The sequence below is a fragment of the Meriones unguiculatus genome, chromosome 14 (genome assembly GCF_030254825.1).
Source record: "Meriones unguiculatus strain TT.TT164.6M chromosome 14, Bangor_MerUng_6.1, whole genome shotgun sequence".
Lineage (NCBI taxonomy): Eukaryota > Metazoa > Chordata > Mammalia > Rodentia > Muridae > Meriones > Meriones unguiculatus.
In genome coordinates, this window is record NC_083361.1 from 45,664,323 (window position 1) to 45,687,798 (window position 23,476).

At 41.1% G+C, this 23,476-nt stretch overlaps 1 protein-coding gene and 1 pseudogene across 1 annotated transcript in view; one reads left to right on the forward strand and one right to left on the reverse strand.

Annotated features, from left to right (window-relative positions):
* Positions 1–23,476, reverse strand: part of Gabrg3 (gamma-aminobutyric acid type A receptor subunit gamma3) — a 642,783-nt gene that overhangs the window by 427,137 nt on the left and 192,170 nt on the right. The window lies entirely within an intron of this gene.
* On the forward strand, positions 16,546–17,013 carry LOC110564238 (ubiquitin-conjugating enzyme E2 D3-like; annotated as a pseudogene).

Genomic DNA, 23,476 nt, shown 5'->3' on the forward strand with positions numbered 1-23,476 from the left:
TCTTAGTCATTCTGATTGGTGTAAGGTTAAATCTCAGGGTATTTTTGATTTGCATTTCCCTGATGACTAAGGACATGAGCATTTCTTTACGTGTTTCTCTGCCATTTGATATTCTTCTATTGAGCATTCTCTGTTTAGTTCTGTACTCCATTTTTTATTGGATTACTTGATTTGTTGCTGTTTAATTTCTTGAGTTCTTTATTTTTCTGAATATTTGCCTGCTGTCAGATATAGGGTTGGTGAAGATCCTTTCCCATTCTATAAGCAGTCGTTTTTGTTTTGATCACAGTGTCCTTTGCTTTCCAAAAGATTTTCAGTTTCATGATATCCCATTTATTGATTGTTTCTCTTTGAACCTATGCTGTTGGTGTTCTGTTGAAGAAGTTTTCTCCTGTGCCAATGAGTTCAAGACTCTTCCACACTTTTTCTTCTAACAGGCTTAGTGTGTCTGGTTTTATGTTGAGGTCATTGATCCACTTGGATTTTAGTTTTGTATAGGATGATAATGGATTTATTTGCATTTTTCTACATGTAGACATCCAGTTAGACCAGCACCATTGGTTGAAGATGCTGTCTTTTTTCCATTGTATGGTTTTGGCATCCTTGTCAAAAATCAGATGTCCATAAGTATGTGTGTTTATTTCTGGGTCTTCTATTTGATTACATTGATCCATCATTCTGTTTCTATGCAGTACCATGCAGTTTTTGAAACTGTTGCTCTATAGTACAGCTTGAGATCAGGGATGGAGATACCTCCAGAAGATCTTTTATTGTAGAGGATTCTTTTAGCAATTCTGGGTTTCTTGTTATTCATTAAGAAGTTGAGAATTTTTCTTTCAAGGTCTGTAAAGAATTGTGTTTGTAATTTGATGGGAATTGTGTTGAATTTGTAGATTGCTTTTGGCAAGATGGCCAATTTTACTATGTTAATCCTGCAAACCATGAGCATGGGAGATCTTTCCATCACATTTCTGAACATCTATGCCCAAAATACAATGTATATTTCTTAAGGCAACATAAAAAAAAACTAAATGATTCATGTTTTACTTATTGTTGAGACTGGTCTTGAGGTTTCTTCTCTGTACTTGGAAGAGCACTGAATAGGATCCATGTTGAGCATTTCTGTTATTATTCATTCTGATTGTCTTTGGCTTTGTCAGTGACACTACTTGCTACCGCATCTAAACTTGGGCATAGAGTTTAGCTTTTCTGAACTCTGCTTCTCATGGACTGTAAAATCATAGAGATAGATTTCATAGCCAGGCCCTATTTTCCCAGTCTCCACTGTCCACTGGGGGCCTGCCTTGTGCCTTTTCCTTCTGTTTTGAGATGAGATACAAAACTAGGTGTATTCCTTCAAAGCTAACAATAGCCAGATCTTAGATTACTGTCAAATTTAAAGGGTGGATCTAGTTGAGCATTATGTATAAGGCCCTGGACACACACACACACAAACGTACATACACACAGCACATGTACACACACACACTCACACACACGCACACCAATTAAATCATGACATGCATATAACAGAGCTGTCACATACTCATGTACCTGAATCTTATCAGCTCAATGAAAGCACATTCACCAAACTGATAATTGTTGGGTTTTGTTTCTCTGTTTTTAAATACCACTTTTTAAACACTACTAACAAGTTAGGATTGTGAAAGTTCCCACTGTTAAGATCCTACATAGGTGATTGACTGATTCAGACTTTCTGACTGGAGAGAGGTGAGATGTTGGAGATGTAGGTCCAAATTATCTTTATCCCCTTACTGGTGATTCATCACTGACCTCTGTGTCTACTCAAAAAATCTTATAACTATCTAGTTAAGCTGTTTTTTTTAACTTATGAACTTAACACATCACTAGATTATACTAACCCAAAACTTACAAGTGTCACAGGATGCCATCTGAAACCTAGAGATGCATGAGAAATTTGAATTTGTAAAACTGATGCTAAAGGATTTACTTATGTACTTGCTTAGAAACTAAGTTACGTAATGTAGAATTTACCTAAGGAGCTCTGCTTCCCACATGACTGCAAGGTCAGTACTGCATCAACCAGGCTGGTTAGAGACTGTGAGAAAGAAAATTCTGTACCATAGTTGAAGTTTAGATTTGCTGAGAAAGTTTCTACTGTTTAGTCAACAAGATTGACCTCCAATCAGGCTCTATTCTACCCCAAAAGAAGACAACTCTGACTTACAACTGACCTTTAGATTCATTGACATATCAAAAAAGAAAGAGAGAAAGAAAGAAAAATAGAAAGAAAGAATGAAAGAAAGAAAGGAAGGAAGGAACGAACGAACAAACAAACGAACGAACGAAGAGGAAAGGGCAGAAGGGAGTGAAGGGGGAAGCAGGAACCCTTTTTTTTCTTTAAAAAAATTTTTTATATTAATTACAGTTTATTCACTTTGTATCCCAGCTGTAGCCCCTCCCTCATTCTTTCCCAATCCCACCCTCTCTCCTCTCCTACCATGCCCCTCTTCAATTCCACTGACAGGGGAGGTCCTACTCCACTTCCATCTGACCCTAGCCTATCAGGTCTCATGAGGACTTGCTGCATTGTCTTCCTCTGTAGCCTGGTAAGGGTGCACTCCCCACCTCATGGGGAGGTGATCAAAGAGCCAGCCACTGAGTTCATGTCAGAGACAGTTCCTGTTCTTTCTAGGGAACACACTTGAACACTGAGCTGCAATGGGCTACATCTGAGCAGGATTTTAGGTTATTTCGATGCATGGTCCTTAGTTGGAATATTAGTCTCAGAAAAGACCCCTGGGCCCAGATTTCTTGGTTTTGTTCTCTTGGAGATCCTGTCTGCTCCAGGTCTTTCTATCTCCAATTTCTTCCATAAGATTCCCTGCACTATGCTGAAAGTTTGGCTATGCTCCTCAGCATTTGCTTTAATACCCTGCTCGGTAGAGTCTTTCAGAGGCTCTCTGTGGTAGGCTCCTATCCTGTTCCCTGTTTTCTCCCTCTTCTGATGTCCATCCTGTTTGCCTTTCTGAGTGAGGATTGATCATCCTACCCAGGGTCCTCCTTCTTGATTAGCTTCTATAGGTGTACAGATTTTAGTATGATTATCCTATATTATGTCTAATATCCACTTATAAGTGAGTATATACCGTGTGTGTCTGTCTGCTTCTGGGGTACCTCACTTACGATGATATTCTCTAGTTCCCATGATTTCCCTACAAATTTTATGATTTCCTTGTTTTTAATTGCTGAGTAATATTCCATTGTGTAAATGTACCACAATTTCTGTATCCATTCCTCAACTGAGGGGCATCTGGGCTGTTTCCAGCTTCTGGCTATTACAAATGGAGCTGCTACAAACATGGTTGAGCAAATGTCCTTGTTGTATACTTGAGAATATTTTGGATATATCCCTAGGAGTAGTATAGCTGGATCTTGAGGAAGTGTTATTCCGGTTTTTTTAATTTTATTTTTTTCTTATCATTTACATTTTATTAACTCTGTATCCCAGCTGTATCCCACTCCCTCATTCCCTCCCAATCCCACCCTCCATCCCTTATCTCCACCCTGCCCCTTTCCATTCATCTGATCCTGTTTTATCAGGTATCTTCAGGACTGGCTGCAAAGTCCTCCTCTGTGGCCTAACAGGACTGCTCCTTTCTTGGGGGGTGGGGAGGTCAAAGAGCCAGCCACTGAGTTCCTGTTAGAAATAGTCCTTGCTCCCCTTACTATGGGAAACCAATTGGTTACTGAGCTACCAGGGGCTACATCCAAGCAGAGGTTCTAGGTTATATCCATACATGGTCCTTGGTTGAATGTCAGTCTCAGAAAAAATCCTGTGCCCAGATATATTTGGTCCTTGTGGAGCTCCTATCCTTTCCCCATCATACTAACTCCCCTTCTTTCATATGATTCCCTGTACTCTGCCAAAGGTTTGGTCATGAGTCTTTGCTTTGAAAACACTGCTAGTTAGAGTCATTCAGATGCCTTCAGTAGACTCCTGTCATATGTTCAATGCACATCCCATCTGTCTTTCTAAACGAGGATTGATCATCTTACCCCATGTCTGCTCTCTTGATTATCTTTTTTGGGTGTATAGATTTCATTATGTTTATCATATCTTATAGGTCTATATAAGCGAGTACATACCTTGATTATCTTTCTCCTTTGGGGATATTTCACTCAGAATGATCTTTTCTACATCCCACCATTTGCTTGCCTGCAAATTTCATTATTTCCTCTTTTGATTGCTGAGTAGGATTCCATTGTGTAAAAATACCACAATTTCTGTATCCATTCCTCCGTTGATGGACATCTGGGTTGTTTCCAGGTTCTGGCTATTACAAATAAAGGTGCTATAAACATGGTTGAGCAAATATCCCTTTTGTGTACTTGAGCAAAGTTTGGGTATATACCTAGCAGTGGTATAGCTGGGCTTGAGGAAGCACTAGTCCTAATTGTCTGAGAAAGTGCCAAATAGATTTCCAAAGTGGTTGTACAAGTTTACATTTCCACCAGCAGTGAAGGAGGGTTCCCCTTTCTCCACAACCTCTCCAGCATGTGTTGTCACTTGAGTTTTTCACCTTTGCCATTCTGATGGATGTGAGGTGAAATTTCAGGGTCCTTTTGATTTGCATTTCCCTGATGGCTAATGAGGTTGAGCATTTCTTTAAGTGTTTCTCTACCACTCGATATTCCTCTGTCAAGAATTCCCTGTTTAGCTCTGTTCCCCATTTGTTAATTGGATTACTTGGTTTGCTGCTTTTCAGCTTCTTTAGTTCTTTGTATATACTGGATATTAGTCCTCTGTCAGATAAAGGGTTAGTGAAGATTCTTTCCCAATCTGTAGGCAGTCGTTTTGTTTTAATGATGGTGTCCTTTGCTTTACAGAAGCTTTTCAGTTTCATGAGGTCCCATTTATTGATTGTTGCTCTTAGAGCCTGTGCTGTTGTTGTTCTGTTCAGGAAGTTGTCTCCTGTACCAATGAGTTCTAGGCTGTTCCCCACTTTTTCTTCTAACAGATTTAGAGTATCTGGTTTTATGTTGAGGTCTTTGATCCACTTGGACTTTAGTTTTTTGGAGGGTGATAAATATGGATCTATTTTCATTTTTCTGCATGTAGAAAAATCCAGTTGGACCAGCATCATTTGTTGAAGATGCTGTCTTTTTTCCATTGAATGGATTTGGCTTCTTTGTCAAATATCGAGTATTCATAGGTGTGTGGGTTTATTTCTGGGACTTTTATGCGGTTCCATTGATCCTCCTTTCTGTTTCTATGCCAATACCATGCAGTTTTTATTACTGTTTCCCTGTAGTACAGCTTGAGATCTGGGATGGAGATACCTCCAGATGATCTGTTGTTGTACAGGGTTGTTTTGGAGATTCTGGGTTTTTTGTTTCTCCATATGAAGCTGAGAATCTTTTTTTCAAAGTCTGTGAAGAATTGAGTTGGTATTTTGATGGGAATTGCATTGAATCTGTAGATTGCTTTTGGCAGTATGGCCATTTTCACAATGTTAATCCTACCAATCCATGAGCATGGGAGATCTTTCCATCTTCTGATATCTTCATCAATTTCTTTCTTCAGAGACTTGAAGTTTCTCTCAAACAGGTCTTTCACTTGCTTGGTTAGTGTCACCCCAAGGTATTTTATGTCATTAGTGGCTATTGTGAAAGATGTTGTTTCCCTAATTTCTTTCTCGGCCCTTTTGTCTTTGGCATACAGGAGGGTTTCTGATTTTTCTGAGTTTATTTTGTATCCTGCCACTTTGCTGAAAGTGTTTATCAGCTGGAGGAGTTCTCTGGTTGAATTTTTGGGGTCGCTCATATATACTATCATATCATCTATGAATAGTGACACTTTGACCTCTTCCTTTCCGATTTGTATCCCCTTGATGTCCTTTAGTTGTCTTATTGCTCTGGCTAGGACTTCAAGTACTATGTTAAAGAGATATGGAGAGAGTGGGCATCCTTGTCTTGTCCCTGATTTCAGTGGGATTGATTTAAGTTTCTCTCCATTGAGTTTGATGTTGGCTATAGGCTTGCTGTATATTGCCTTTACTATGTTTAGATATGTGCCTTGTATCCCTGATCTCTCCAAGACTTTAAACATGAATGGGTGTTGGACTTTGTCAAATGCTTTTTCAGCATCTAAGGAGATGATCATGTAGTTTTTCTCCTTCAGTTTGTTTATGTGGTGGATTACATTGATGGATTTCTGTATGTTGAACCACCCTTGCATGCCTGGGATGAAGCCTACTTGGTCATGGTGGATGATATCTTTGATGTGTTCTTGGATTCGGTTTGCAAGTATTTTATTGAGTATTTTTGCATAAATGTTCATAAGAGAGATAGGTCTGAAGTTCTCTTTTTTTGTTGGGTCTTTGTGTGGTTTAGGTATCAAGGTGACTGTGGCTTCATAGAATGAGTTTGTAATGTACCTTCTGTTTCTAATTTGTGGAATAGTTTGAGGATAATTGGTGTTAGCACTTCTTTGAAGGTCTGGTAGAATTCCACGCTGAAACCATCTGGCCAAAGGCTTTTTTTTGGAAGGGAGACTGTTAATGACTGCTTCAATTTCCTTGGGGGGATATAGGGCTATTCAGGTTTTCTACCTGATCTTGACCTAATGTTGGTAGATGGAATCTATCAAGAAAATTGTTCATTTCATTTAGGTTTTCAAATTTTGTGGTATATAGGCTTTTGTAGTATGATCTAATGATTGTTTGAATTTCCTCAGTGTCTGTAGTTATGTCACCCTTTTCATTTCTGATTTTGCTGAGTTGGATAGATTCTCTCTGCTTTTTAGTTAGTTTGGCTAAGTGTTTGTCTATCTTGCTGATTTTCTCAAAGAACTAGCTTTTTGTTTCATTGATTTTTTGAATAGTTTTATTTGTTTCTAATTGATTGATTTCAGCCCTGAGTTTGATTATTTCCAGCTGTCTGCTCCTCTTGGGTGTATCTGCTTCTTTTTTTTCTAGATTTTTCAGTTGGGCCATTAAGGTGCTTGTATGTGATGTTATAAATTTCTTCTTGAAGGCACTTAGTGCTATAAATTTTCCTCTGAGCACTGCTTTTAATGTATCCCATAAATTTGGGTATGTTGTACCTTCATTTTCATTGAATTCTAGGAAGTCTTTAATTTCTTTCTTTATTTCTTTCTTAACCCAGCTGTCATTGAGTAACAAGTTGTTCAGTTTCCATGTGCGTGTCGGCTTTTTGTTATTTCTGTTGTTGTTGAGGTCCAGCTTTAGTCCATGGTGGTCAGATAGACTACAAGAGATTATTTCAATCTTTTTGTATCTGTTGAGGCTTGCTTTATGACCAACTATATGGTCTATTTTGGAGAAGGTTCCATGCGGTGCTGAAAAGAAGGTATACTCTTTTGAGTTTGGATGAAAAGATCTGTAGACCTGTAGACGTCTATTAGGTCCATTTGATTTAGGGACTCTGTAAGTGTTTTTATTTCCCTATTTGTTTTCTGTCTAGTTGATCTGTCCCTTGGTGAGAGTGGACCTCCCACTATTAAGGTATTAGGATCAGTGTGTGATTTAAGCTTTAATATTGTTTCATTTATGAATGTAGGTGCTCTTGTATTTGGGACATAGATATTCAAAATTGTGATGTCCTCTTGGTGGATTTTTCCTTTGATGAGAATATAGTGGCCCTCCTTATCTTTTTTGATTAACTTTGGATGAAAGTCTATTTTATTAGATATTAGGATGGCTACTCCAGCTTGTTTTCTGGAACCATTTGCTTGAAAAACATTTGTACAGCCCTTTGAGGTAGTGTTTATCTTTGTTGCATAGGTTGTTTCTTGGATGCAACAGAATGTTAGATGCTTTTTCTACAACCATTCTGTTAGTCTGTGTCTTTTTATTGGGGAGTTGAGTTCGTTGATGTTGATAGATACTAGTCACCAACAAGTGTTACTTTTGATGTGGGGTTGGTGGTGTCACTAAGTTTCATTGCTTGTATTCTTTTGGGTTTTTTTGTTGTGTAGTTATCTATTTCCTCTGTTTCCTTAGATGTAGTTGTTTTCTTTGGTTTGGAGTTTCCCTTCTAGTAACTTCTGTAGAGCTGGGTTACTATGTAGATATTGTTTAAATTTGGTTTTGTCATGGAATGTTTTGAATTCTCCGTCTATGTTGATTGAAAGTTTTGCTGGGTATAGTAGTCTGGGTTGGAATCTGTTGTCCCTTAGGGACTGTATGATTTCTGTCCAATCCCTTCTGGTTTTCATAGTTTCTGTTGAGAAATCTGGTGTGATTCTGATAGGTCTACCTTCATATGTTACTTGGCCTTTTTCCTTTGCTACTTTTAGAATTTTTTCTTTGTTCTGTAGGTTCAGTGTTTTGACTATGATGTGACATGAAGAATTTCTTTTCTGGTCTAGTCTACTTGGTGTTCTGTAAGCCTCTTGTATGTTTATGGACATCTCCTTCTTTAAGTTGGAAAAATTTTCTTCTATAATTTTCTTGAAAATATTTTCCGGACCTTTGATCCTGATGTCTTCTTTTTCTTCTACTCCTATTATTCTTAGATTTTGTCTTTTCATGGTGTCCTTGATTTCTTGGATGTTTTGTGTTTGGAACTTTTCTGATTTTATTTTTTCTTTGAGAGACGTGTCAATTTCCACAAGTGTATCTTCGGCTCCTGAGATTCTTTCTTCCATCTCTTGTATTCTGTTGGTGATGCTTACCTTTGTAGTTCCTGATCTTTTCTCTATGTTCTCCAGCTCCAGGTTTTTCTCTATTCATGTTTTCTTTTTTTTATTTTATTATTATTTTTTTATCAGTTACATTTTATTAACTCTGTATCCCAGCCATGTCCTGATCCCTCATTCCCTCCCAGTCCCTCCCTCTCTCCCTCATCTCCACCGTGCCCCTTTCCAAGTCCACTGATAAGGGGGACCTCCTCCCCATTCATCTGATCCTGTTTTATCAGGTATCTTCAGGACTGGCTGCAAAGCCCTCCTCTGTGGCCTAACAGGACTGCTCCTCCCTTCGGGGGTGGGGAGACCAAAGAGCCAGTCATTGAGTTCCTGTTAGAAATAGTCCTTGTTCCCCTCACTTTGGGAAACCAATTGGTTACTGAGCATTGGCACAGGAGACAACTTCCTGAACAGAACACCAACAGCACAGGCTCTAAGAGCAACAATCAATAAATGGGACCTCATGAAACTGAAAAGCTTCTGTAAAGCAAAGGATACCATCATCAAAACAAAACGACTGCCTACAGATTGGGAAAGAATTTTCACTAACCCTTTATCTGACAGAGGACTAATATCCAGTATATACAAAGAACTAAAGAAGCTGAAAAGCAGCAAACCAAGTAATCCAATTAAAAAATGGGGAACAGAGCTAAACAGAGAATTCTTGACAGAGGAATATCGAATGGCAGAAAAACACTTAAAGAAATGCTCATCCTCATTAGCCATCAGGGAAATGCAAATCAAAACGACCCTGAGATATCACCTTACTCCCATCAGAATGGCCGAGATGAAAAACTCAAGTGATATTCATGTTTTCTTTATTGATTCTAATTCTGTTTTCATGTCTTGCACCAGTTCCTTCATCTGTTTGAATGTGGAGTCCTGCTTTTCAATGACAGCTTCTATTTTTTTGTCCATTTCCTCTCTTTGTATCACTAATTGTGCCTCTACTTCTTTGGCTATAATTGCCTGTATTTCTATGAGAGCTTTGTTTATTTCTTCTTTATTTGCCTTCATGTGTGTGGACATTTCTTTGGGAACTTTGTTCATTTCTTCTTTGTTTGCCTCAATTTTTGTGGTCATTTCTCTGAGAGCTCTATTTGTTTCCTCTTTGTTCATCTCGATTACTTTGGCTATTTCTCTGAGGGCTTTGTTCATTTCATCTTTATGGGTCCCAATAGCTGGAGAAACATAGTTTTGAGGTTGTTTTCTTGTATATCTAGTGAATTGAAGTGTCCATTGTTTTGTGGGGTTGCTGGTGAGGTCATTATGTCCTGATTTTTGTTGGGTGTGTTCTTATGTCTGCCTCTAGCCATCTGGTTATTTATAATGCTTACTGTTTGTTTCTCGAGTTTGTAGTTCGGGCTATAATCATCGCTTTCTGTTTTCTGGACTGGTTTTTCAGGAAGATGAGAGAGGTTCATTGGTTTGGGAGTGTGCACTGTGGTTTCAGTTTTGCCTAAGTAAGGAATGTGACGCTGGTGTTATTCGCATGTGCTTTTAGCAGGCGCCATGTGCATGCACGGATTCTCTGACTATTGCAGTGGCCTGTAGGCCCCTATTATGCAGTTCTGTCTGAGATCCAGGGATTGTTTGCCTGGATTACACTGGTGGACCCACAAGGCAGAGGCTTCAACATAGGGGTCGCTATCCCAAGAATCCCTATGATGCCCCAGGGATCTTGTCTGGTTGCTTCTGTGGAGAGGCCCTGGGTCTGGGGCAAACTCTCCCTAGAAGGCTCACTCACTGTCTTGCAGGACCAGCTGGAATGCACAAGGGTTCCCCTTGCTCTCGACTCTCTGATTTGGTCCTGCTGCTGAAAATGCCTGGGTAGGCTAACAGTCAGCTCTGTGGCACTGTGGCTGCAGGACTCGGTGTCCACCGTTCCTATGTGCTGCCTCTCTATCCTTTCCCTCTGCCAGGAGGGGTTATGTTGACTGGTCCCAGGGTAGCATGGGAAAGAGTTAGGTTGAGTGTTCTCAATCCCAGATCCCGGGCCCAGATCTCTCTGCCAGAAGCAGCCTGGTGGTAGAACCTATGTTTGCTGATTCTGAGAGAGTACCAGTTAGGTTTGAGTGTCCTCAGATCCAGAGCTTGGGTTTCTTTGCCAGGGGCCACTGGGTGAGCTGGAGAGGGGGTGCTGTGTCCTGTAGCAGGCTGCCTCTCTGTTCTTCCCCTCTGACCTTCCCCTCTGCTAGGGCAAGCTTATGGCGGTACTCTCAGGGGGGTGCCAGAAGGGGTTGGGACTTTTCAGTCCTGATCCTGTACTGGGGTTTCTCTGCCAGGGGTCTGGGGGAGGGGGGGCCTCCGGTGTTAGGACTTGGTGCTAGACCTTATTGCGCTGGCCCCGGGAGAGTCTCAGGACGTGTTGAATGACCACAGTCCCAGATCTTGAGCTGAAGTTTGTTTTCTAGGAGCAGCCGGCAGAGCTGGAGTTCTGGCACTGTGAAGCCACTGTGCGCCTCTCTATCCCTCTGCTCTGGGTTATGGCAGCTCTGGTTCTCGGGGGAGTGCCCGAAAGGATTGGGTTTTCTCAGCCCCGATCTCCAGTTTTGTTGTTTTTTGTTTTTGTTTTTATTTATTAATTTTTTTATTTTTTGTTTTTTTGGGTTTTTTTGGTGGGAGCTGTAGCTCTAGCTGGGGCTGGGGTACAAACAGTGTGGTCTCTGGCAGATTCTGCCGGATGCCTCCTGCCTCCTCCAAAGAGGGAGTAGGGTTTTGGGTGCCGGGAAGTGCCTGGCGATCACCTCTCAGGGTGTGTCCTCCCGGAAGAGTCTGCCGTGACCTGATTCTAGATGGACTCAGATCACGGTTAATCTCTTTCTTCTTGGAAGTCTAGATAACTCTGTTCTGGGTTAATCAGCCCCTTCACTCACCAATTTCCGAGTTGAGGGTCCTCTCCCCTTCAGCTAAGCTGCACACTAGCCACCGCCATCTTGGGAGACCTGGAAGTGTTATTCCTAATTGTCTGAGAAAGCACCAGATTGATTTCCAAAGTGGTTGTACAAGTTTACATTCCTACCAGCATTGGAGGAGGGAGGAGGAACCCCCCTTAAGATGCAGCTCAAGTGTGCTGTGCAGACATCCCTGATTTTTTACCAGGTAAAGTGTAATTCTGACAGGTGGAAAAGGTGAAGCTGAGTAACAATGATTATAAAAGAAAGTAATGGTGTATTTTAAAAATAATTTCAGCGTGGTGGTGGTGGTTTCAATAAAAATGGCCTCTATAGGAACACCAGCAGTGGCACACTATTAGGAGGTGTCACCTTGGAGAAGGTGTGTCCTTGTTATACAAAGTGTGTCCCTGGGGTTTTTAAGTGCTCTGGAGTCATTTCTTTGCAAGCGGGTTTTTACATACTTCTCAGACATTTCACTGGAAGCGGGTTTTTAAGTGCTCTGGAGTCATTTCGTTGCAAGCGGGTTTTTACATATTTCTCAGACATTTCACTGGAAGCGGGTTTTTTAAGTGCTCTGGAGTCATTTCATTGCAAGAGTTTTTTTAAGTGCTCTGGAGTCTTTTCGTTGGAAGCGGGTTTTTTAAGTGCTCTAGAGTCATTTCGTTGTAAGCGGGATTTTAAGTGCTCTGGAGTCATTTCGTTGCAAGCGGGTTTTTACATACTTCTCAGACATTTCACTGGAAGCGGGTTTTTAATTGATCTGGAGTCATTTCGTTGCAAGCGGCTTTTTAAGTGCTCTGGAGTCATTTCGTTGCAAGCGGGTTTTTAAGTGCTCTGGAGTCATTTCATTGCAAGCGGTTTTTTACATACTTATCAGACATTTCATTGGAAGTGGGTTTTTTAAGTGCTCTGGAGTCATTTCATTGCAAGCGGTTTTTTAAGTGCTCTGGAGTCATTTCGTTGCAAGCAGATTTTACATGCTCTGGAGTCATTTCGATGCAAGCAGGTTTTTACATATTTATCAGACATTTTGGAAGCGGGTTTTTTAAGTGCTCTGGAGTCATTTCGTTGCAAGAGGGTTTTTAAGTGCTCTGGAGTCCTTTCGTTGGAAGCGATGTTTAGCAAAAGATACTGGTGAACAGCTGTATGTGGAAGAGGAGGATGAGGAAATCAAAGAATGAGTGGGAAGTCCTAGTTCAAGGAAAGCATGATTCTTAGGCTTTTGACCAGTATTCAAAGAAGAAGAAGAAAAAGAAGAAGGAGAAGGAAAAGGAGAAGGAGGAGGAGGAGGAGAAGAAGAAGAAGAAGAAGAAGAGGAGGAAGAAGAAGAAGAAGAAGAAAAGCATGTTTAGTCTGGAGACAAGAAGATGAGTAAAGGTAGCATTCCATTCCAGACTCTTGTGTCTACAGACTAACAACTGAACAATAGTTAAAAATGGAAACAGATCATTTGTTAAAAAAAGGTAACAGATGCCTGAAAATAGGAATGGGCTACTGGAAGTAGAAAAGAGTCCCCTAAATCAGTGGGCCATGGGGTACATAGCACTTTTTAAGGCACTTACACAACACAGTCATTTCCTGTTTGAGTATGGACTACTGAAGGCTATTGTCAGTATGCTGTGATGTTACAACAAAGCCCAGATGGGGAAGGGCTCCCAGCTTTTCTCTGCCAACTGTCTTCTTTCATCTATTAATCATAATGTTTCCTGTTTCCATCTCCAGTGCACACTCCCCTACTACAGCTACTGTTCCCACATTGAACTTTTAGAAATTACAACAGCAGCATTTATAGAATGGTTATTCTTGCTAGCAGCAACTCTAGATGCTTATTATCTTTTTCTTTTTGAGCCCTAACAATTGTGCATATTTATGGTGTAACATGTGACAATCCAACACTGTGCACAAAGTAGGGCGAGCAAATCAGGTCAGTAGCATCTCCACCTCTTCAGTGTTTTGTTTTGTTTTGTTTTTTTTCTGTTCATGGTCTTCACATTCTCTGCTTCTTCATAAACAGTGCAATAGATTGTTTTCAGTTGTGGACATGATGCTGGAGAAAGCCTCCAGTGCATTCCTATGATCCAGCAATTCTTTGACTCTCTTTGAAAATACCCACACCAGCCTGTAGAAATAATTACTTTCAATGGGGTTTGGCCAGGGCAAGAGAAAGATAGACCCACACCTCTGGACAACAAGCTGAGGTGGTCTGAAAGCCCCTTTCTAGTTACCTCCTCTGGTGAGTCTTGCTCACTTATAGACATTGTCTATCAGTACACATGAGGTATAAAGTCCAAAGCCATAGCTAAATTAATCTTAGTATAGGGCTCCCTTTCTCTACACTTTGTTCCTCACATCATATACCATAGCTACCAAAGGGCACAGTCTGCTGGCCACCCTGAGCACAAGGGCCTTGGCTTATTCCCTTGTCTTAAGGAACAAGGTCTTGGGCAATGCCAAGCTATTATGGAGACACTAGTTCATAAAATGAGCTAATAGCATTCTTGAGTGCACACAGCTCAGGCCCATGGCCACTCAAATAGCCATTGTACACAGATGTTCCCTGTGGGACAAACGTAGCAAGAGGTAAAATTCTCAGCATAGAGCCAGACAAAGCGCTGAGTAGTTCCTCCTGCTAGCTCTTTCCTTGAACAACCCCTTATATACATGAGCATAGTAATGCTTGTGTGGTACCTTAAAGTGATAAAATAAATAAATAGAAATTATGATTAGCAGTCATATTTGCATCAAAACATACACATTTTTCTTGTGATGTTTTGAGGCTTACCTGTGTCCCTATACAAGAAGGTCCAGAAGCAAAACCTTGAAATGCTGCTGCATCTGTGAACAGCTGTAACCAGCAGTCCCTCTAGGCCTTTTATTACCCTATAGCCTTTGCCTTAGACAAACTGCCTTGGCACTGCTGGGGAAGCTCTGAGGCTGCTTAGAGCAAGAGACAATAATTCTTTTTTGCCAGGCACTAGCAGCTAAAGGTGAACTAGAAATGTTAAAAGCAACAGCTGAGATATTCTTAGAACAAAGGTCAGAATGCACTGTAAAGGGAAGGCAGAGAAAGCTTCCTTCTTTAGGAGGCTCTCTGGTGGCTCTTCACTGTGCTCTCTGCTCTCAGCTTTGTTTGACTGTTTTGGGCAAAGGCCGGTGATGATTTCACTACAAGTTAATGTCAAACACACATCTAAACATACATTAATTTTAATTAAAAAACATTAACTGGGAAGTAGAATTAGTCATTAGATTCTTCCTGCATTTCCTCAAATTCTTATTCAAAATCAAGCAGATGAACCAGGTTAATGAAAAAAACACACATAACATCTGTAAACAGACATTAAAGAATCACAGTACTACACATTATCAGAGTGTTCTGAGCAGCTATGTAGCTAATGAGCCTATGGAGGGCACTTCTGGGCACCAGTGTATTGAAAAGGCAAGGGAACACTGAAGCACTCAGACTACCACGTACCTGGCAATGTCAATCTTCCTAAAGAAGTCCTTGCCTACTTTACAGCACCAATTAGAGGCAGGGCTTCCAGCACATAGCAACAAGGTTACTCAGAGTGGGAATGGCAACTGCAGGGAATTCTAAGATGACACCCATGACATCCATACCATGGGCAGACAGCCAGAGGGCTGGAGGACAGCCTTGATGCTGTGATTGCTTTATACATGATGCATTTGACAGCTCTGAACAGAGTTCAAGAAACTTTAGCAAGCTTATTCTAGGGCCCACTTCTAGTGATGCAGCAGATTTGATGTTATAAAAGATTTGTTAATGTATTTACTTAGAAGACATCACATCACACAAGAAGCACTGCCTTGAAATAACCCCAGAGATAACCAGGCCTATTATAGATAAGAGAAATTTAGTATGCTATGATGTCAACACTTATTCACCAGGATAGACCAACTGTTTGATTTCATTCCTGTAACAAAGACATACCCCTAACAGGCAGCTAAAGGGCCAGCATAGTGTCACAATCACTATTAAGTCCTGGCCTACCACTAAGTCCTTTGTGCTTTTATCAGGAAAGACATAATTCTGCCTGGGTAACAACGAATCAAAAAGGAACAAAACTGATGTATGTATAAACGGATGGCACGGTCACTCCAGGGTATAGCTGGGAGGAAGGTTTCTCTTGTATATATGAGAGACAGAACAGTCAGAGGCATCTGGAAGAGTCGAGAGAAGAGAAAGTAGTAGTAGACTGGACATGGACACTGGGTCATTTGTTTCCACTGAAAGGGAAGAATTCCTAAAAGAACTGACCAATTCCAGCATTTGGGAACGAAGTGTACAGGGATCCTGAGATAAGTGGTGAAATCTGAGGACCAAAAGAATCTGTGAAAATTAGACTTAGCAGACAGCAGTGTTTCCTCAAAGCAGGGTCACAAAGAACGAGGATCTTAGCTCATTCAAGGGAATTAAATCCATAAGAACTCATACATTTCTAACTTGGGGCAGAGGTAAAGTCAACATCAGAGATATCCAGGATACCAATGAAAGGGAAAATGTTAGTATCTATGGTCCTTTTCCTGCACACTAGTCTCACTGCTAACACTGCTGACCAAAAAGAGTAGCCTTGAAACAACTGATAATACTACATGTGAAAGGCAGGTAACATGGCAATCAAAAAGAACACAGCTGCTGTGCTGTGCCGTGAGCCCCGGAGGGCCAAGGAGGCACCAGCTGCCATGCCAGGAGGAGGCTGCAGCTCAAGGGAGGCTCTGGCTCTCTGTACCAGTGTCTGGCAGAGCCTGTGTGAGAAAAACAGTCAATCCTTCCATGCTGCCGAGACAATCAAGAGTTTTGGCCAGACCTTTGGAGTGCTCTTCAAGATAGTGAGGAGCCCGGCGAAAAGCACAGGATATGGCGCTGAAAACGGATTAATAAAGGAACTTAGTGATCTGGCCCATGACCCTCCAGCACATCGTTCTCCAGGTCCAGTTGGAGAGGACATGTCTCCTTGGCAAGCCACAATTCTGAGATCTAATGACAGCCCATATGAAGGTGGTGTAGTGTTTTTTGACAATTCATGTTCCTACAGACTATCCCTACAAACCACCTAAGGTTGCCTTTACAACAAGAATTTATCATCTAAATAGTAACAGTAATGGCAGCATTTGTCTTGATATTCTAAGATCACGGTGGTCTTCTGCCTTAACTATTTCTAAAATTCTTTTATCCATTTGTTCACTGCTCTGTGATCCAAACCCAGATGACCCCCTAGTGCCAGAGATTGCACAGATGAAAAGTACAACAGAATATCTCAGGAATGGATTCAGAAGTGTGCCACGTGGTACTATCTTGAAGTCAGGATAACCTGCATTATAGCTGGGATAAACTTTAACTTACTGTTCCTTTTTTATTTTCTTATCTGGCTGCTCCACTATCAGACCTCATCGTTTTAAATTTTATTTTCTGTTAACCTCTCTCCATTCATTCACATGCTCATCTAAGAAGACTTAAGTTCTTCCAGCTTTGGACAATAACTGCTTTTAGAAACTGTAAAGTAGTTACATGAGAACAGTTTCCCAAGATTCAGAATTTTTTTTAAACGAAGCATGCGTATTATGTGGCCAATGTCTTCATTCTAACTTGATTATGAGACTAAACCAATCCTCACTGCTCTAAAGTGGTGCTCTAAAGATGCTCTGAAGAAGATGCAAGATGACAATGTATGAGTGATCAACTAGTAGCTCTCTTAGTAATTGATTTATTTTTCACCAGTAAAGTTACATAAACCAAAAAGAAAAAGAAAAAGAAGAACACAGGCTAACACTTTGAAAAAGTCAATGGCCAGCAATCTAGGCCACTCACAAGACACATGGAGCTGCAAAAGGCATGAAATCGGCAATACAAATGTCATAAGAGATGAGTCTAGATGTTTGATGAGGTGTTGTCCTCCTAATCCCAGAGTGCACTTTGTGAGCAGAAGGGAGCATTTCTGGAGGGGCACACACAGATGGAGGAATGCGATTCAGGCTGCTCAGATGGTGCTGGGTACAAACTGCTGCTGGCATTCTACAGTACTGAGGATCAGCCCATGAAGTGCTCAGCATCCCTAGACTCGATAAGAACACGGTAGGCAATGTAGCACATGGCCCTGCCTACTATGTCTTCTGTATATCCAAGGTTATGCAACACAATCTATGTCCCTGGATCCCAGAGAGGTCAGAAGATGCCCATTTAGTACTGAGTAGGGCAAAATTATCCCCTTAATGAGAAATATAGTAGTCCAAATGGCAAGGACTCAGACAGGCTTTCTCGTAGTCAGGTTTGATGTCACAGATGCATTTCCATACACTGCAATCTAGTTAGATATAGCCAGAGCTCAGAGGTCATTGGGGGAAGACTTTCTGAGAATGCAGTGGCTCACAGACAAGTTCAAGAAGCCTCAGAGAGAAGAGCAGGGAGCAGTGGTGCACACCTGGAATACCAGCACTCAGGGAGGTAGAGGTTGAGCCAGCCTGGTCTACAAAGCAAGCCCAGGACAGCCAAGGCTACACAGAGAAACCCTGTCTCGAAAAAAACTTAGAAAGAGAGAGGAAGAGAGAGAAACTTTCTTAGGAGGTGGAAGTGGGTCACTAAGGTCAGGCCTTTGACAATTACAACCTAGCCCCTAGTTCTGGCTTCCCTCTCTACTTCCTGCTCTAATGTGATAAGACTTTCCTTTCCACGTACCCCAGTGCCATGGACTGAACTGCTCAAGTGACAGCTTTTATGAACTTAAATGCTCTGAAACTAAGAGCTGAAACAAATTCCTGTTAACTTGTTTTAGTCAGATATTATGAACACAGAACTTTAAAAGGTACCTGGTACAGAGATAAATAATCAAAGTGAATCAAAGGGCCCTGGGGTGTGAGTTTCAAAGGAGGAGAAGGTAGTGAGAATCAATGTGGAAAGTAGTCCTGACAATTCCCAGGTAAACCCTACTGATAAGTACACCCAGAAGCTGAGAACTAAGGAATTTCCTAGTATTTCAAAAGGCAGCTCAGGTCCAAGACCAAAGCTAAGTGCCATTTCCCTGTAACTGTGATTACTCCAAACCAGAACTCACAACCCTACAAGTTACACTTCAGCTTTGATCTGCCAAAGCACACTTATTCTTTGACTGGCTTGAAAGCTGAGACCTTCATATTCACATTTCATCACAAGACAGAAGCAATAGTGCTTTCCCTGACAGAAATCAAGATTTTAGGTGACCCAACACACAAGAACATACTCAATAGACACAGGAAAACTGGTGCCAGGCCACCTAGCAAGAGGGAAGCATGTTGTTCTTTTAATTATTTCCTAACTGCTGGTATATTTTTTCTACATGCACATATTACACACCGATACAATACATGTACACAACTGTCATAGCTTAACTTGGTCAGACCATCTGTGAGCAACAGCACTTCATTATCTCCTGCTTTATGTCATAGATGGGGGAAAAAGGAAAGACTTTCATTTAACACTAGACACAGTCACAGTCAATAGAAAATGTCATCAGCTGAGACTGAAAACAAATACCTCAAGGTATAGTTTGTTTATGGATTTGGGGGTATAGAAATGAAACTCTTAGGTTTTTTTCAGTCTTACAAAAATTTGTCTTTTTTTTTTTTTTTTCAGAAAAATATGACAACCTGGCCTTTACATTAAGCCCACTCAGTGTCCTGCAGATCAGTAACCCACAAGCACAAGGTTTGAGACCATGGCCCTTGTCACGCACCACACAGCCTACCCAACAGCCCAGTGCCTGTGCTCCAACACCTGATGACCAGGCTGAGTCAGCATGGAGCAGGCACACAGCCCAATCTAGAAGGGGCAGACTTGAAAGTAGTAATTATATATTTTCAATCTGAAAACTGCTTGAGACGAGAGATTCAGAATCTATTTGGGGACACATAAATAATATAGTGGCAATTGGCATATTTTTACATCAGCTTTCCCATTTTAAACAGTTACTTAGGACGACCAAGGAAAACTGCTAACAAAACACAAATGAGATCATGTTTCTTGTACGAGTATTTCACTTTCTCGCCTCGACTCACTCAACATGCTTCCACCATCAATCTTCCACTGTATTAGGGGAGAATATCTGCCTTGAAAACCTGAGGGTGAACTGATGTATCGCAGCTCTGCCCCACCCTTGCTGAGGCTATAACTGACATGTCTGCTTTCCCTCTTGTTTTCCACAGTTCCATCTGTCTTTGCATTCTTCTTGATATTCTTTATGATAAAGTATTTTTCTAGTGTCCTATCATATCTTACATACGAACTTTCAGTAACATCTCTGTACTATTTTTAGTGATACCCTAGGGAATGCCTCATTTATCTTTCTGAGAGGATGTATGTCTCGGTTTTATTTTGATTTGAGTCAGGGTCTCTCTAGGAGCCCAGGCAGATGTGGAGCTCGAGATCTTCCTGCTTCAGCTCCCTAGTGCTAGGATTACAGGCATATGACACATTCTTACCTGGTATATATGTTTTAATGTGTCAAAATGTGTAGTATATCATTTATAGACTTTCTTTTAAGAAAGAAACTTACATTCGACACAATTTCCCTTTATTGTTCCTTCACTCTTATCCATTTTATAAGCAATATCACAGTGTTCTTGTTTTTGCTATGAATGATCCTTTTGTAGACCAGGATGGCCTTGGTCTCACAGCGATCCACCTGCCTGTGCCTTCCTGAGTGCTGGGATTTAAAGGCATGTGCCACCATAACTGGTGATCAATTATTTTTATGAAGATTAAAAAATAAGAAAAGTCTTTTATATTGACTACACACACACACACACACACACACACACACACACAAACACACACACATACTTGCTTCACCTTTGGAGAACAATGCTTCTGTGTTTCCTTCTACAGATCACCTCTTATCCTAAAATATGTGCGCAGCTGCAGATAGGCTGTATTAGGCTAGATGTTAGGCAGAGCCCAGCCAGAACAGCTAAGTATTGATTTTAGCATTTGCACTGCAGATGAGCTTTCCATGTATGGAATGATGTACAGGGGGAACCAGGAAGGGAAAATGAAGAAAGGAAAGAGGAAGGGAAAAGACAGAAGAAAGAAGAGGGAAAAGGATGGGGAAGAAAAGGCGAAAGAAAGACAGCTGATCAAAATTCGTATAAATCACCCTGAACAGGTTGAGTTAAACCCAGGAAGAATGAGGCTCCATTGCACTTGGAGAGTGCTTAGATGACACGGTATATGGTTTCAGGTTTGAAGGAATGTCCATTTACTGAGCAGTGCTTTACTGGAGTCATGCACCTATAGCATAAGGGACTGCTTTGCTGAACTGAATAAACTGAAATCGAATTGGATCAGTTATTTCTAATGCTGTGCAGAGTCTCTTCATTCCCAGGAAGCAGCAGGAGCTGATTGCTTTGCCATTCCACCCCCTGTGTGACACAGGGGGTTAAACATCACAGGCATGGTCTGAGTGGTCGGTGCCACAGGTGGGCTGTAGAGAGTGAGTTTCAACCCAAGGGGCTAGAGGCATCATCTGACAAAATGCCCCCAACTGTGTGTTCACTTAGAGAAGACAATGATAATACTTCCTGCAAGATAATATCCTGTACTCCAAGGTCCAGAAATAGCCATACCAGGGGAGAGTAACAAAATTGACATTGCCCTTTCTGCTAATGACTCCAAAGCTCCCCCAAAGAAAGGGAAACCTTATTAGAAATGCTGAGAAAAACATTAGGGCTCTATAAATGGCTCATCAGTTAAAGCTTTGTGCTTCTTTTCTAGAGGACTGGAGTTTGACTCCCAGTTCCCAAGTCTGGTTGTTCACAACCACTTGTAACTCCAGTACCGGGAGACATAAATGTCTTTTTCAGGCCTCTATGGTCTCTTACACTTATGTGCACAAACACACAAACAAAATGCATACACTACACTTGTGCAGCAATTTCCTCCCAGATTAAAACCTTTTTCCCCCCTTGGGGGAACCATTTTAGGCTTCTAAGGACAGGATGTTTACAAGGAGATGAAACACCATGATCTTCTGAGGTAAAATTCTTAAACTTGCGGAAGAGCTCCTTGAGATAAAAAACTAAACAATTCAAAATACCTTCAGGAAGTTCCTGAAACAGAACAAAGGCCCAAGGAGTCTGAATTGGTAAATACAGTGCTGAGAGTTGCTCTTAGAAAAAACATTCAAAAGAAATCAAAACAAAACAAAATAAACACACACACAAACAAAAACACACATACACTCACCAAACAAAACAAAACAAAACAAAAAACCTCTCAGATGAGCTAACCTGCCAAGAAGAGGCAAACCAATGCCCCAAATAAGAGATTACCAAACTGCCTAAAAGAAACAAGTTGAGCTGCCTGAAAGAGGCTCAGACCAACTACCTGAAAAGGGCAAAGGACACTCTCCAACTTAGTAAGCTGCTTGCAAGTGTGGCATGGGTTCCAGGCTCCTAGCATTTGTGAGCTATCATCCATGTTGGGGTGGGCTTTAGTGATGTAGTTGTCTTTGAGTAATTTCTACTCCTGAAAATAACACACATTCTCGTAAATAACCACAATGAAATTCATTGGCTCACCAAGGTGGACATCAGTGATAATCAAACTTTAGTCTGTCATCGATCTGGGATGAGTAGACATTTGTCCATGTCTCTCCCCACCACCCCACCCCCCTCCAAAAAAAAAAAAAAAAAAAACAGTGCACACAACAAAACAAGTTTTTTGTTTGGTTGTTTTTGTTTCGGGTTTTTCAAGACAGGGTTTCTCTGTGTAGCCTTGGCTGTCAGTAGATTTGCTTTGTAGACCAGGCCCACCTTGAACTCACAGAGATCCACTTGTCTCTGCCACCCTGAGTACTGGGATTGCAAGCATGCCCCCCGTGCCTGGCTAAGTTTTTTTAAAATCTTAAAGAAAAGAAAAAATATGGTAAATAAAGATAAAAAGAGATTTTATTTCAATTTGTTCCTCTGTAGTATGTGAGTATTAGAAAACGGATCTTGGTATCATGAACATATAGGAACCTTATATCCCTGGAGCATCCTTCTAAAGGGGGAGGTTATTTTTGCTATTATTTATGATGCCAACCTTACTCTGGAAGTGTGCTATTGCCTAAGGACATAATCAGAACTACTGAGAGAGGCTCAGGGAGACCTGGGTGAAGTTCTCTGCCTTCCTTTCCTTCTATTCCTCAGTACCCTATAAAGCTCCACCTTGTCTTCTTACCCCCCCCATATGCATTGTGGATATATGCCCTGCTTAATAAGACAACACTTATTGGAATAAGACAACACTGAGCCTGTCTCTCTCTCCTTGGAGCTAGTAGCCATCTGGATTGTGGCAGGTGTGATAAATTTCCTGGACATTAGTAATGCCAGCTCATGGCATCCTCTGCTTGTCTAATATTCCCTGACTAACCTGGGAATTCCTTAAAATAACCAAACCATCTTGGTTTGCATTTGCCTGGGTGTACATTGATACTTCTGTTATTTGAGGGAATAACTGAGAGATGAAGGAAAGACCAAAATTCACAAAGCCAAGGGAAAGCACAAGTTACTGGGTGTGTGTGGGGGGTGGTTCTGTCTGGATAAACTCTGATCATTCAAACTGAGAAGAAAATTTCCCAAGAATATGGTACTGTCTTCAAATGTCCAAAGAGTTTTAAGGGCAGAAAAGCATTACAAAATCTAACTCTTGGGATGGCACATGGATACATGAGGAGCTATGAGTTAAGAATGTTCAAGTCTCCCAGTAGGCAGCAGTGTCACAAAAAGAACCCTGGAGTGAGAATAGGAAGACCACATTCCAGAGCTTACAGGGACCTCTAGCCCAAATATACATGGCAATGGACATACATGCCATCAGTTACATGGGACTGTGCTTCATCTAGGAGAAAGC